This window comes from Neophocaena asiaeorientalis, unplaced genomic scaffold, assembly GCF_003031525.2.
Source record: "Neophocaena asiaeorientalis asiaeorientalis breed wild unplaced genomic scaffold, Neophocaena_asiaeorientalis_V1.1 scaffold162, whole genome shotgun sequence".
NCBI classification, from domain to species: Eukaryota; Metazoa; Chordata; class Mammalia; order Artiodactyla; family Phocoenidae; genus Neophocaena; species Neophocaena asiaeorientalis.
This window is the reverse complement of record NW_020172637.1, coordinates 1508222-1524480: the sequence shown is the minus strand read 5'-3', so window position 1 is coordinate 1524480 and position 16259 is coordinate 1508222.

Below are 16259 nucleotides of genomic sequence, written 5' to 3'. Positions count from 1 at the left end.
AGGGGCGGGATGGGGAGAGTGGGTGGGATATGCAAGAGGGTGGGGATATGGGAATGTATGTATACGTATAGCTGATTCACTTTCTTTTACATCAGAAACTAACAATGTAAAGCATTTATACTGCAATAAAGTTGTTAAAAGAAAATTAATCATACATATGGCCAGGCACTCACCTTACTCAATTTAATAATTAGAGAAAATGTTCAATTAACCTTATAGTTCTCATTAAATATATCTTTGTCATGAAATTATATACAACTTAAATTTTAATATATTAAGAACACAATTTAAGCTCTATTTAACTGTGTTACTTGTAATGAGTTTAATTGAAAACAAATGTATTTTTTTCTAAAAGGTGAATTTCTCAGAGCTATGCATAATTTTCTTTTAGGGCATTATTTCTTTCATCTTGCCCCTTCTTTAATGGTGGAAACTTCCATGTCTCTCATGTTGAAGTATGAGCCATTCATACCCAAGTGGAATAAATTTCAATACATTGCCATAATGATAAAGGAGAAATAAAAGGTTTGTCAAAAAGCAGATCCTAAATTAAGCAAAGCACTATCAGTTAAAGGAATGCTATAAGCAGTCATATTGTCAGTCAGTCAACCACAGACTAATGTATGCTTCAGGTGGGTACATGGAAGCAACAAGGGTAAGCTATTTCAGCCTTACTTACATCAGTATGAGATTTTAAAATCTTCAATTATTTCTCAGGTTTTTTTTTTTTCCTGAATTCTCTACTACAAGAATCAGTTACAAAACCACTTGATAAATATCAGGACATTACATTTCACAATCAATGATGTCTACAATTGCTGTTAGAACATGATAAAAGAGAAAAGAAGTAAACAAAACAAAGTAGTGTACAAGGTCACAGATATTAACAGAGATACCAGAGATCAAAACAAAAGCAAAACAAAGTCATCACAGCATTTAGGGGATACTCTTTTCTTTTTTCTTGGGAGGCCAGAACATTGTTCTTGGAAAAAATACATATTTTATTTCTACATGAATATACAATAATGACCATTCTGAAAACAATCAAAGTTCAGTTAAAAAGAAAGAACAGTACTGCCAAAAAAAAAAAAAAGGGGGAGAGACCGAGAGAGAAAAGCCTGCCATTGTAATAGTTAAATCCCATGCTCAGCACATTGAATATCGCTTTGTATGGTTCTATTTTCAGATTTTTTGAACTCCCTGGGTTAATACACTAATATCTTGAAACAACATAATGATTTACCACACTATATAATGCTTCTGGCAAAGATCCATTGCCAAGGCACTGACTCTTATTTTCCTTTTGCCATGGTAACGTCTCACTGTCTCACTCCATTCAGAACAAAGAGGAAAAACCTGGAGTATCGACTTCCAAACGTAGTTGCAGAATAAGCAGCAGCCAGGGAAGGTCCAGACAGGTTTTCTAGGACAGTATGTTGTATTCTCATGATTGGATTCAGATTAAAGTTTTGGAGCAACTCATACAATTGTTAATCTACATGTTTATTACATCTTTTCATGGGTTGCACTGATGTCAATTATGGTAGTATTGTTTGACCATTTGGTTAAGGTAGTGTCACCAGATTTATCCATATAAAGGACCTGTCCTCCAGATTATTAATATCTGGTTTGTAGTTTGATAATGTGAAGCTCTGTGAATATCCATTCCTAAATAAATTTTCATTGACTATTTTAGCATCCATTGATGATTCTTGCCTTAATGAGTTATAATTAGAGTGGCAGCAAATGGGCCTTTATAATTATCTTATTTATTATACATTTACTATTGGCATTTGCCTGTAAACAAGAGTTTTCACTCTACTTACACATTTTATTTTTATGCTTTTTATTGTCAGTTTGGATTGACATTTTTATATTGTTGTAATATATTCGTTGTGTTGCTCAAAGTACCCCTGTGAAAGATCTTTCAAACAGATCCTATGATGTTTTAACAAATTCACATTAAGTGTGTAAGCAATACTTTTCTTCCTGGAATAAAAATATTCTGGACTTTTCTGTCCTAGTCATAGATTCAGCTATTTCTCCAAGGAGCCCACATTCCTTTGAGTCATTAATGGGCACTTGTACTCTTCAGTCCCATTCTTAGGGCACAGTTACTGACTTTTTAAAATTATTTCATTTTGATACCTCAAATTTCAATCCAATAAGTTAGTTTCTCTCTTTCCACAGTTCCGTATTTTTATCTTCCTTCTACCAGAATGAAATTTGTGGTTTCCAAAAATCTCAATATACTTAGTCATTTAAACTTACAGGATGCAGAAAACAGATTTACAATTACAGCCTCAAAGCCGCTGCCAAAAAATAAATTTAGTAGGTAAAGTTAAAGATCACTTTGTGTATTTTTTTTTTGCTCTCTTTATGTTTATAATCAAATTGTTCAAAACTTTCTTGCGCTTTTTCCCTTCTTAGATATTATACTATCAACTTGATATATCTTTCAGTTTCATTGAGAAATATTTGACATACATCACTTTATAAATTTGATGTACATATACTGGTTTAATTTACATACATTGTGAAATGATTACCGCAATAGGTTTATTTACCATCATGTCATATAGATACAATAAAAAGACAAACAATTTTCTCCTGTGATGAGAACTCTTAGGCTCTACTCTTTTAACAACTTTCCTGTATATCATACAGAAGCATTAATTATAGTTATCATGTTGTACATTTCATTTTGCTTTAAGAATTTTTCTTTCTATTTTTAAAGTTAGTTTTAAAAATCAAATGTCTCATGGTATACATTTTACTATCAACAAAATGAAACATTTTAAGGATACAGTTTGATGAGTTTTGACAAATGCATACTCTTACATAATCATCAATATAATCAGGAATATAATATTTATGTACAACCAAAAGTTCTCTCCTCTTCCCTTGTTAGGCTGTATACCTGTTAATAATTGGCAGGTTTTATCTGATTTGCTTTCTGTCTTTATAGATTAGTTTTCCTTGTTCTAAAATTTTACATAAATTCATTCAGTATGTACACTCTGGAACTGGCTGTTTTCTCATGTTTTTCAGGTTTATTCGTGTTGTTGAATGGATCAATAGCTCGTTTTTATTGCTACTTAGTATTCCATTACAGAGGCATATCACAATTTTCTTGTTTGAGTTTGGGACTATTATGAATAAAGCTACTATAAACATTTATAAACGATTTACTTTATGAACATTATTTTCATTTCTCTTTGGTAACTAGGAGTAAAAAAGCTGCATCATATGGTAAGTCTATGTTTAACTTTATAAGAAACTCCCAATCTGTGTACCAAAATGATTTTCAGGACCAACCGTGTAAGCCATGGAGACCAGTTACAAAATGGATTTGGGAAACTCCTGTTCAAAATTTAAGAATTTCAAGATGATGACAACAGAGTTCTGAGTCAAGCACAAGACCCTTCTGAGTTAGAGCTCTGTCTTATGCAACTGCATAGATCGCATGCCCAGGAAGCAGGCACTGGTATAGGTACCACATTATATTGCAGCCCCAAAGTAAGTCCCAGTTGCTCCATACACTTGTCAGCATTTGGTAATGTAGATCTCTTTAATTTTGACCATAGCAGGGGTGGGGTAGTAGTGTCTAATTTTGGTAATCATTTCCATTTTCCTGATGAATACAGTTGTCAATAATCATTTATCTGCCATTTGCATATGTACTCTTACAAAGTAACTGCTCTGACCACTTGTGTATTTTTGAGATTTGTCTTTTTGTTATTGTTGTAATAGTTATATTATCTGGACACAAGTCTTGTGAGATTTATTGAAAATACTCTTAGTACATGTGGCTTTTTGTTTCATGATTTCTTTCTAAAAAACAAAAGTTGTTTGCTTGTTTTGTTTTTAACAATGAAATTCAACTTATCACTATTTTTCTTTTGTAGGTAATATTTTTGTGTTAAGAATTGTTTGCCTGCCTCAAAATCATGGACATCATCTTCTATATTTTCTTCTAGAATCTTAATAAATATTAATATATTTTTAAAATATATTAAATATTTTAAATAATTAAATATATTTAAATTATTTTAAAATTAAATTAATATATTTTCAAATTCATTTTTGGTATGGTGTGATATAAGGGTAAAATTCATATTTTCTGTGTTTTATATATATAACACATTTTTTGCAGCAACATTGAAAAACTTATTCTTTCATCCATGAATTATCTGGGCACCAATTTTCAAAACAATGGGCTATATATGTGTAGGTCTATTCGTAAACTCTATTGTTTTCCTTTATTCTATGTTTATTCTTATTGAAATATCACTGTTAATATTCCATTTTAAGAGTCAGCTAGGAAATTAGGGATTTAATTACGTTAAAGTACTTAACTTTCTTCCTTATCGAAACTGTATTGTCAGTTGTAGGTCATTTCTTTTTGCAAATAATTTTAGAATCAGCTTGCCAATTTCTATAAAAAGCCTGACAAAATTTTGAATGGGATTTATTGTTGAATCCATAGACTGTAAATCATTGAATTTTTCAATCCATGAACACTTTATCTCTACTTCAGATTTTTAAAATTTATACAATATTTTACAGTTCAGTGTACAAGTCTTACACAAACTTTATTATATCTCTATGTCATGTTTGTTGATACTAGTATAATTCTGTTGTTGCATGTATGTAGAAATGTAATTGAGGAGCTGACCTTGTATATTCAGTAATCATGTGAAATTCACTTAATTTTAGTAGATTCTTAAATTTTTTGGATTTTCTATCCTAAACACAATCTACAGATATTGAAAGTTTTACTTTTCAATCTATATGCCTTTAAATAATTTTCTTACTGCACTGGCTGGGACTCAAAATTGAACTAAAATGATGGGATTGAATGTCAATACTGTGTTGACAATCATTCACATTAAAGTATGAAGCTATTGGTAGGATTGTTTTGTTTTGTTTTGTTTCTGCAAATAACATCTTCAGCCTGATAATGTTTCCTATTTCCAGTTTGCTGAGAGATTTTATTATGAATGGCTGCTGAAAGTGTTCAATGGTGGTGAACTGCAATGTGAAACTAGAGGAAGTAATTCAAAAGCTTGTGTAAAGTAAGTAATTGAGTAAAATACAAATAATTTCAATTATATTGTCAATGGAATTGGCTGACTATAGCTTGGGTAAATGATGCTATAGAGCAGAAGTCTGCATCTTCTGTAAAGGGCCAGATAGTAAATATTTTAGTCTTTGAGTGTCACATAGAGTCTCTGTAGCAATTTTCTTTCACTCCATTTTACTTTTTGTTTGCCTGTTGGTTTTTGTTTCTTTGTACTACTTAAAAAATATAAAACCATTGTTGACTTTCAGGCCTTACAAAAACAAACCCAAGCCAGATTCGTTGCTGCGGCCTTAGTTTGCTGAACCCTGCACTGGAGAAAGATAATGAAAAACTCCACAGGGTCATTAATCATCAATTAAATGCTAAGTGTGAAATCCAGAGGGCCGCCTTGGAAACATATGTTCTAGTTACTGTTGTAGCAGAACAGATCTCCCAAAACCTTAATAGTCTGGATCAACCATTTTATTATGCTCACAGATTCTGTGGTCTGAAATTCAGAAAGGGCATATCAAAGATGACTTTTTTCTCCTCCACAATATTTGGAAAAATGGAACAGCTGGAAGTAATGCAATGACTGAGTTCTGGAATTATCTGCAGGTATCTTTACTAATATGTCTAGCACCTGAGCTAGGTTGACATAAAAGTTTGGCTCAGCTTAGAAACTGACTATCCATGTGGACATGGCCTATCCCTGTGGACTGGGTTTCCTCACAGCACGCTGGCCTTAGGTTATTCATACTTCTTAAAGTGTGGCTTAGAGTGCCAAAAATTAGCATCCCTGTATGAGCCAGAAGCTGCAATTCATTGTATAGCCTAGACTCAGAAGTGAGAGTCACTTCTGTTATACTATTTTGGCTAAAGCAGACACAAGTCCTGTCAGACTCAAGGAAAAGTAAAGTAGATCTCACCTCTTAGTGGAGGACTGTCAAAGAATTTTTAGTCACTTTTATAAACTTCCACAATCAACCCCCTTGCAACAAATTACACTTGACCCTTGAACAACGGGGGGTTAGGAGTACTGACACTCCATGCAGTCAAAAATACACATATCATTTATATGTGGTGCTTCAGTACCCACAGGTCCTCAGTATCTAGCTCCAGATCTGCAGATTCAACCCACTTTGCATTGCGTGGTACTGTAGTATTTACAGTTGAAAAAAAAAAAACCATATTTAAGTGGACCTGTGCAGTTCAAAATCCTGTGTTGTTCAAGGGTCAACTGTATTTTGATTCCTTCCAAATGTAAAGTTAACTCACCCCTTTTTAAAATTCCCCCAAATTCTCATCTTATTTTGGCTTCAGGCTCAGGCTGAAGGTCCTGAATACTGTCAGTTCATCAGGTCTATGCGCAGATGAGGCTCATACAGTGCAGTTTAGGGTGCAAATCTTTATCTAAAAATTTATGCACAGAAGAGACAAGTTGTCTGCCCCCTATACCCCGGTATACTATGGCAGGACAGGAAAAGGATGACTGTAGGTGAGTAACCTATTCAAATGGGGGAAGGAAGGGAAGCGCACAGTGGTCACTACTCCATAGCAATTTTGAAATTAGACAGGGCACCTGTGGCCAGTTCCTTAGTTACGGATCTTCTCTAGGACTGATTCCTTAGGGCTCTTTGTTCGGCTCTTCCACCTCTTGGTTATCCCATTTTAGTCATCCTTCCATTTCTATATAGTTGCCTATAGTTCCATGGAATTTTGGTATATAAAGGCCTATATTAATTTTGTATGGTCTCTATCCCTTTTAGCCCAAAGAGGTAGAGTTCCTTTAAAATCTTTCTGGGTTTCTAATAATTTATAATCCATTCTATTAGACAGGAGCCACATGAACTAATTTCTTTAAGATGAGCTCTTGTCTATTTTGGACTCACTAAAGATGCTGAGTGACAATGTTCTTAATATTCTCAGGAGCTCTTTTTTTTCAATGGGTGCTAAATAGGCATGCCATTTGTATTGTTTGTGGTCCTTTTTTCTAACTAGCATAAAGTTTGAGATACTTAGATTTTTCTGTGGCTCTTACCGTTTCACCCTATATTTTATATTTTACTCAAATTCATTTCTTAATTTGACATTCTTTTGCTGACTGGAGGGGTTGGGAATTTATATTCCTTCTTAATGTTGTTTAAAAACTGAATAGTTCTTTTTTAGCTTGTTATTCTACCTGCACCTTATCATTTGAAACTAAAGGAATCCATTAGCACTGTCAACATTTTGTCTGGAAATCTCCTTAACCAAATTCATGTGTTTATTACTACATTTTCTATTTTCCACATGAAGGCAGGCAAGCATTTTTCTAAACCTTCAGCCATGACATAAGAGAAGCCTCCTTTCCTCCAGCTTTTAATAGCATTTTCTTCATTTTAAGCCCTTATTAACACTTTCTTCCAGGCTTAACTATCGATCACCTCTTGATGTGTCCAGCTCCTGTGCATATTTAGTCCCCAAAATAATGCCATATATTTTAGGTACCAAATTCTATTCAGTAACTATTCCTGAATAATTATACCAAAACTTAGTTGCATAAACCACTATTTTAAAAAATCTATTTATTTTTACCTACTTACTTATTTAGGCCATGCTGCGCAGCATGTGGGATCTTAGTTCCCCAACCAGGGATCAAACCTGTGCCACCTGCATTGGAAGCATGGAGTCTTAACCACTGGACCACCAAGGAAGTCCCCAAACCACTATTTAATACACTGGCTCATAGATCCTGTTGGCCAGGAATTGTCTCAGATAGAGAAGGGACATCTTGTTGATGCTACAGTTGTCTGAAGACTTGGATGAGTGACTCAAGGGCTAGACACTATAATCATCTGGAGGCATCTTCATGTACATGTCTAGTTCCTATGTAGGGATGACTCAAAAATTTGTCCCAGGTGGGACTGAAAACGGGAGTTCTTACATATAGCCACTCCATGTGGCCTGGCCTTCTGACAGCATGGCGGACTCAGAGAAGGCAGACTTCTTAAATGATGACCCAGTGTTCCAAAATGAGTATTCCAGAAGATAAGACAGAAGTCACACAGCATCAATTCTGCTGACTCTGTTGGATAAAGTAATCACAATCCCACCCAGATTCAAAGAGAGGGACATAGTCCCCACCTTCAATAGGAAGGGCATCCAACTATTGTAGGGTTTTTTAGCTCCACACCATATAAAAAAGGCCCTTATCTCCTTCACATGACAGAAAAAAGCTGGAAACAAAGGCCAAGACTTACTCTTAAAAGTATATATGCTACAGAGGATAAATTCTCAAGTTAGGCAGATCAGTTCTGCCAAGTCAGGACCCTGAAAGGGAAAGAATGGAGCCCTAAGATGTGGGCTGAAGACCCAAGTATAAAGGCTTGATTCACTCAAAAATCTTGAATAATTGAAATCTGAATTCTCTGAGCCTACAGAAGTGGTCCACTCCACCCTCTTAAAGGACAGTGCTCATTACTTCTCACCTACAAGACAATGCATGCCCACCCTCCCAGGATCTACCCCAGCTTCCTCCATGGTCATGATGCCAATAACTAAGACAAAGTCAAAATGTAACCTGGCCAGAGAAATTCTGAGTTTTTTAAGGAAATAAAGACACTATTCATTGAAGAAACTATAGAAACTAGTAATAGTGGGACTGGCAGAAGATGGGAAATTAAATATGGAGCTAGATTCTAGGAGTGCTGAATCAAGGGAAACCAAATATAAAGCTAGAGGAGGAAACATTTATTGACATGGGAGAAATTGCCCAGGTTATATCAATTAACAACCTGACAAAGATGTTGGGAGACACAGCCAACATTCTTCTAGGACAGTTCTTAGAAAGCTAGAGCACATTCTATGAACTGAGGAATGTCAGAAATGTTGTGGCAGAGAGTAGAAGGAGAGATCAAAAGGCTGAGGGAAATGGTCATGATACTGTGGGTATGTTATGTAAATCCAGAAAACACAACGGATAAATTTGCTTCATAGGTAACCCCTGGTATACACTCTTTTTAAAATTAATAATGAATACACTGATGAGAAGGGCACCGGCATGATGGAGAATTTCAGCAACACTCCTCTTCTATAGGTTAAGGACTGTTACAAAGCAATTACAAAACTGAACTCTTTGATACCAATAAATATGACAGGATCCTAAAATAAGACAGGGTTGGGGAGAGGTAGAAGAGGGCCTTTTTTCATTAGGTACAAAAAATTTCTATATTTCTGACAGTTTTGGAGGCTGCGAGGCTGAGACCAGGATGCAAGCATGGTTAGGTGAGGGTCCTCTTCCAAGTTACAGATGTCTCATTGTATCCTCACATGTATTCCACATGGTAGAAGGTGAGAGGAGCTCTGTGGAGTCACTTTTATAAGGGCACTAATCTCATTCACGAAGGCTCCACACCCTCATGACCTAATCACCTCCCAAAGGCCCCACCTACTAATTCCATCACTTTTGGGGTTAGGATTTCAATATATGAATTTGGGGGGAATACACACGTTCAGACCAAAGTAAGTCTTGAGTAGATGATATGCAGTTACTGATCTTCCAAATGAATTGGGATCAAAATGAGCTGGTCTTCACTTGAAACAGACAAGAGTATACATTAGAGTCCTGTACCAGAGACATGTTAACTTTTCCACCCCCTGTCATAATATAGTCCTCAGAGGTCTGGACATCCTGCAGAATATAACTGTACTGCACTCTATCAACAAATATGTATGCAAAGGACTGCTTGGGCAAGAAGTGGAAGATACATTGGAGGCATTGGTAGTACATATGCACTCCAGAGTGTGGGAAATAAACCCCCAAAACATACAGGAACCTATAAATATTCAATAAGCATTAAGGTGTCCAATTACCTGAGTCACACTCAGATATTCTCTCCATTGTAATGAAGAAATTATTTAATCTTGTACCTCCAACGATAAATGGAAAACACAACATCTAATAAGATTGTTCAGACAGGATATTTCACTTATGAATATTGCTCTGATGCATATACCAGGTGACATCAATGGCTGTCAGTATTGACTGTGCAGAAAGATAGAAAAGGACATAACAGCCAGTTCAGGCTATGCTGTTGAGTAGCTCTGATGCTTGGACCATATGATCTGGCAAGCCTAATGCTATTAGATATATAGCTAGGAACCAAACATGCTTTGTGGAATTCCCAGTAAGGCCCAATGGCAGACTAACAAGGCAGACCTCCAGTTCCTGAGCAAGACTGACATGTGCAGTAGAGAATTTTGAAAAGCACACATGGTATGTATATACACGATATATCCTTAAGTTTATGCTCATTATGATATGACAAGAAATTATCAGTCCCAATTGGAATTTGATAGTGATGGAACTCATTACTCTGAAAATATAGGGAAAAAGTAAAGAATTTATCTTGACTTTTCTAATCAAATTTGATTACAAAAAAGTCAAATAGCTAAGGAAGTTTTATTTATTTATTTTTGCAGTACGTGGCCGCCCCCGGCAGCCACGGCCCACGGGCCCAGCCGCTCCGCGGCATGCGGGATCCTCCCGGACCGGGGCACGAACCCGCGTCCCCTGCATCGGCAGGCTGACTCCCAACTACTGCGCCACCAGGGAAGCCCCAGGAAGTTTTCTCTTTAACATAAGTAGTCTAGCTAATAAATGGAGAAGGGATAATCAAAATAGAAATATGCCATTTGGCAGTACCTAATAAAATAATGAAAACAAAGGATATAAGGAAAAAGTACAAATGAATGCTAAAAACATTACACAAAATGTTGATGGAGAAATTTATGATGATGATATCTGTTTAACAACTTACTAAAATTAGGACAAATTTTATGATTCATGTGATTTGATAGAGATCTGATAAGGAATACACAGCATCACCTATAAAACATCATTGACTCCCAAAGTTAAACAAGATCCTGAATCAAATCAAACATCTAGTTTATAGCAAACACAGGGTTGGAGGAATAAGTTTAATATACCATGCCAAAGCAACCAGGTATATACAGAATGTGGGATATTCTACACTATAAATGACAGGTTTCTAAAATTATGTGTACATGTCAGTATACAAACATACACACAGCCTTCTCTAGAATACAAAAGAGACAGACTTTGAAATAATAACAAATGCAGTATAGCAATGTAGAATTTGTATGATGTGTGCTATGTAAGCAACTGTAAAATTCATATTTGAGACAGGACATTTTTAATATGGACTAGATATTTGATAATTACTATCTATTTATTTTGGTATGATAATGGTAAGTTCTTGTCTAGAAATAGTCATTATCATTAGGAGGTATATATGAAGGATTATGAATATGACTTGACTTGTTTTGACATACTTCCAACAAAAAAGTTGCATCTGACAGATAAAGTTCGAAGAAGGTGAAGAACTGCTAAATCTGTGAGAATGGCATATGGGCCTTCAGTATACTTTCCTGTTTCTCGTGTACATATCTAACACTTTCTCAAATAAAGAAAAATAAAGCTTTTGTTGATTTGAAAGACCAATATATAAAGAAAAAAATTAATTTATAAATTTATAAATAAAAAACTTTAAGTATGTAATAGGCATATCTTCCCTAACATTTACAGGAGATTACAAATCTGTTAACAATAGGAATCTATGACATGAATATGAAACTCACAGATAAATGGAGAAACACACAGATATATTTGCTTTTAAAATGTGTATTTTCTTATAGTGTGTCTTCTACAGGCAAAGAATCTGCATGGTTAAATGTAAAATCCTCTAATGTGGACCAGTCAGAGACTTAGTTTTGAAACTGCATGAGCCTTCACATCTTCTATGTTCTACAACCCTAGTTCAATGTTTCCTTTCACTTTAAAGTTTGGGTTCTCACTGAAATTAACTAGATAGTGTATCTGCCTTGTTATCCACTCTTCTAACTCCCACCCGTGGGTTTTCACATCCTCATGTCTCCTTATGTACCATCAGCAAATCCTGTAAATAAGTGTCAGCAGAAACTGCAGGAGTGAGTTCTCAACATCCCTGCCGATTAGGCAGAAATCAGCCTGATTCTTAAATGGCCTTTATCGAAATGAGAAAGGTCATGCAAAACACATTCTGCTTGAAAGTCTTGAGTCAGAAACTGGAAATGTAGGTCACACTCTGGAAAATGTGTAAAGTGTTTTCCAAATGTGTAGATTTAAATTGAGTTGAATCTAAATCTGACAAACTACTGAATGGTATTTTAAAAAATTCTGTTCACCTCCTGAATGGCCCTGGTGGTAGAGCTCCTGATCGCCAAAGGCTAACAGTATACCTTCAAACAGACATCCTTTTCAGCCTTTGAACTGGGCACATAGGAGATCAACTATCCAAGTTCCCCTCTCTGCTTCTCTTCAGTCAATGAATTTACGCAGATCTGAGCCCAGCAGTCCTTCAAGATGTCTTCAGCTGTACTGTGCCTGTTAGTCTTTTGCCTACTCAAATGCATTCCCTTTTACCAAGAAACTGAGTTGTAATATATACACTACAGGTTTGAGCCTATGACCTGCCCCATTATCATTTTAATGCCTTTGTCACCTCAATATACCTCCCAATAGAAAAATGCACGCAACTAGACAAATGCATAAATAGAGCAGTACGGATCATTTTGTTTAGGGTGTGGTAATTATTTTAATACATGACTGTTTTGTAGTCTTTGGGTTAACATGGCTGCCTTAAATTCTGGTGCAGTGTGGTTTGAATGAAGTGGATCTTTTCATGGCTACAGAGTGCTCAATAAAAAGCAATATTTATGTAGGGGCTTCAGTTAATGAAAACAGATCTACAAAATGTTCATAGTAAATTAATTTGTGAGGAGCAGCAGTTCTTTATCTTATTCTAGTCTTTAAATTTCAATAACCTGAGACAAGAAGGCAACAGCGAGAAAGCACATAACAACATTACCAGGAGGACAGAACATATTTTAGGTCTTTCTGAATGATACTGTGTGTATCTCCCATGTATTCAAGTATCTTCATTTCTCTTTGTAATGCCAAGCTGATTCTCCTTAAGAGAATCCCAGCTTGGAACCATATAATTAAATCAGAAAAGAACAACTGCCAGTTAACAATGAATACTGTGTGTTAATACAGACAGCAAAATGGTAAAGTTAAATGTATAATCCTTCAGAATTCCTATGGATTAAGTAGCAAATAGGTAGACATGGGTGGTGTGTACAATTATATAAATAGGGATACAATTGTGACATAAGAACAATAACTGGAGAGAAAAGTGCTAAAATGCCCCAGTAATTTATTAACATATGAGGGACAATTTGTCTGAGCTATTAAGTGCCAATACCAGTAAATTTCAAGGACAGTGAATCTTCAATTAATTTTCCTCATAAAGCCTTTGAAGGGCCTCTGGGCTTATTCAGATCATTAGAATTGCTTTACAGGCCCTAAACAAGAACATTATTTGCCGTTAATCAAAGAGAAAGTTTGCAGCTGGGAGCCTATAATGACTACATTCCCATAAAATTTCAGAGGAATTATTTTTTTCCTTCAAATTAGTAAATGTCTCAAAATTTTAAACATTAAAGAAAACATGGTACAGATATTTGACCATTTTTCTTCAAACAAGTCAACAAAATCCACTACTTAATTCAAAATGCCATGTTTTCTGCTTTTGTTTGCTTTCACTCAGCAGGGTGGCCTGGAGTAAGTCATAAATGATTACAGCAGATGATTTTTTTAAAGACAACAGTTTATAATTTTTCAAAAAGTTGGCATCCAAGCTTCCACAAAATAATATTGAGTGGATCCCCCCTCACATCCCTTCTCTCTCGCACAGTGACTCTATATGCTTCCTCCTTTCGTCTCTGAAGTGAAGCTCCTTTGCCAAGGGCTCAAGACCTCTTGATGTGCCTCCTTCTGTTTTGTTTTTTTTTCGAGACATTATCAATTTCATTTTAGTTTGAAAACACTTCTCTCTACTGAATACCTCCATTCTTCCTAAAAATATTCTTAGGTCTCACCTCCAAAGAGTACCCTTCCTTTATCTTTACAAAGCCATTGATCTATTCATCCTACTCTCATCCTTCCTCTGTCAAAGCCACTGACCAAAAGCACTAGACTTGTCTCCTCTAACTCAATACTTTGTTATACTTATCCCTCAACACTTTGAAATCTGGCTCATATAAACCGTCCTAGTTCATCTCCCTTCGTATAAATGATAGCTGGGATTATCCTACTGAAGTATTCATAAACATTTCTCTTGGGGTTACATCAAGTCATTGATTAAATAAAAACGGTAAATTGTGTAAGAGCATTAAATTTATGTAAAGGTGTTTTTCTGGAGAAAGGTTATTTTAATTAAGCAGTTGTAGTGGGTTTAATAAATGATCCCCCAAAATCCATGTCTACCTTATTTGGGATTTATGTCTTTTTAGATATAATTAGGTTAAGATGAGACACGGCTAGATTAGGGTAGATTGTAAATATACAAAGACCTAATAGCAAGGGAGACACAGATAAGAAGGCAATGTGAAGATGGAAACAGATTGGAGTGACACATCTATAAGCCAAGGACTGCCAGCAACCACCAGAAGTTGGGAGAAAGGCATGGGATGGTTTCTCTCCCAGAGCCTTCAGAAGGAACCAATCCTGCCAACCCCTTGATTTCCAACTGCTTACCACCAGAAATGTGAGAGAATATATTTCTGTTAAGTCACCCAGTTTGTGGTAATTTGTTATGGATATCCTAGGAAACAAATACAGTAGGTAAAAAATATTATTTTCACATAAAATAAAATATATATTTCCAAATGAAAAAAATGTGAAATATTTTTACAAAATTAAAAATAGAATAAGGTGGAGTATATCATAATATCACCCCTTTTTTACCCCTACCTCCATGCCCAAATAGCTTTGTTTTCCTTTGGGGTATTTTGGTGGGAAGATTGAGAAATACTATTCTTTGAAAACAGTATTTCAGAGTAATACTATTCTTTGAAAATTCATTGCTAACTGTTACATTCAAAATCCTCTTGGTCTTTGATCTTCTCAAAATTTTAGCAACATTCAAACCATAGACCGATATATTTTAAAAATAAACAAAACTTACTTTTTTTGTCTTCTGACATGGAACCACCTACCTTCACTTCCCTACCTTCCCACCCTGTCTGCACATTGGGCTCTTAATTTCCCTCTAACCACTCCAAACATGGCATTACTTTCTAAGTTTTTCTTGATTTCCTTTTACTATGCAGTCTCTCATCTATTATTACTTTGAGTTAATCCAAAATATAAATTTCAACAAATCACTTCTCCAGCCTGTATTTCCAACAGCCTATCAGACCTTTTCAGCTATATGTTACATCAACTTCTTGTCTATTAAATTTGTCATCATGTCCCACACTGAACTCATTATCCAAACTTTCTTATATTTCTGACAAGCTAGGTATTGAACTTCTTATGGTCATGGCACCAGAATTCTAAAGTAACCCAGGCCCAACCCTTTGTTACTCTTCTCAGTCCTTCTCTCCCTCATATAACAAAACAAATATAACATTTATTGATTGCTTTTTTTGTGGTAGAAACTTAGCTAGGTGCTATTCGATTAGTCATGGTCCCAGCAAGAAACACAGGGTACACTCAAAAAGAGAAATTAAAATGAATAAAACAGAGGGACATAGCAGGGTTAAAGAATCAACAAGGAGCATCCTGGACATAGGAATATGCAGCTGGCTCTTATCACCCCAAGACCTGAGGGGGTAAGGGAAAAGGGTGTTCTCAGAAGCCGGAAAGGAGAATGTGTAATGTAATTGTGAGAGAGGGGTTATAAAACAGAAATGTCACCTTTTATAAAAGGTTCTGCGGGAGGAAACGCAAAGGAAGAAATACCTCAGCTTTACTTTCCTCACATCCACTTCAATTCTTACCTCTTACAGTACCTCCTGTTGGCTGAACTCAACCAGGAACAAAAATGCAAAGGGACTTGAAGCATCCCAAAGAAGTCAGCTCCTTGGTGCACAGAATCAGATGGAAGAAGGTAGAGAATCAATCTTAGGACAATACATTTTATTGTCGAATACCTCTAACATATAACATATGTTCATAGTTTTTACTGTCTTGAAATAGATGTATCATACACTCTACTCCCTTTCTAATCTACCCCTTTTCCTTTCCACTATAATCAGTCTTTTTTTTTTTTTTTTTTTTGGGTTTGCGGGCCCCTCCCTGTTGTGG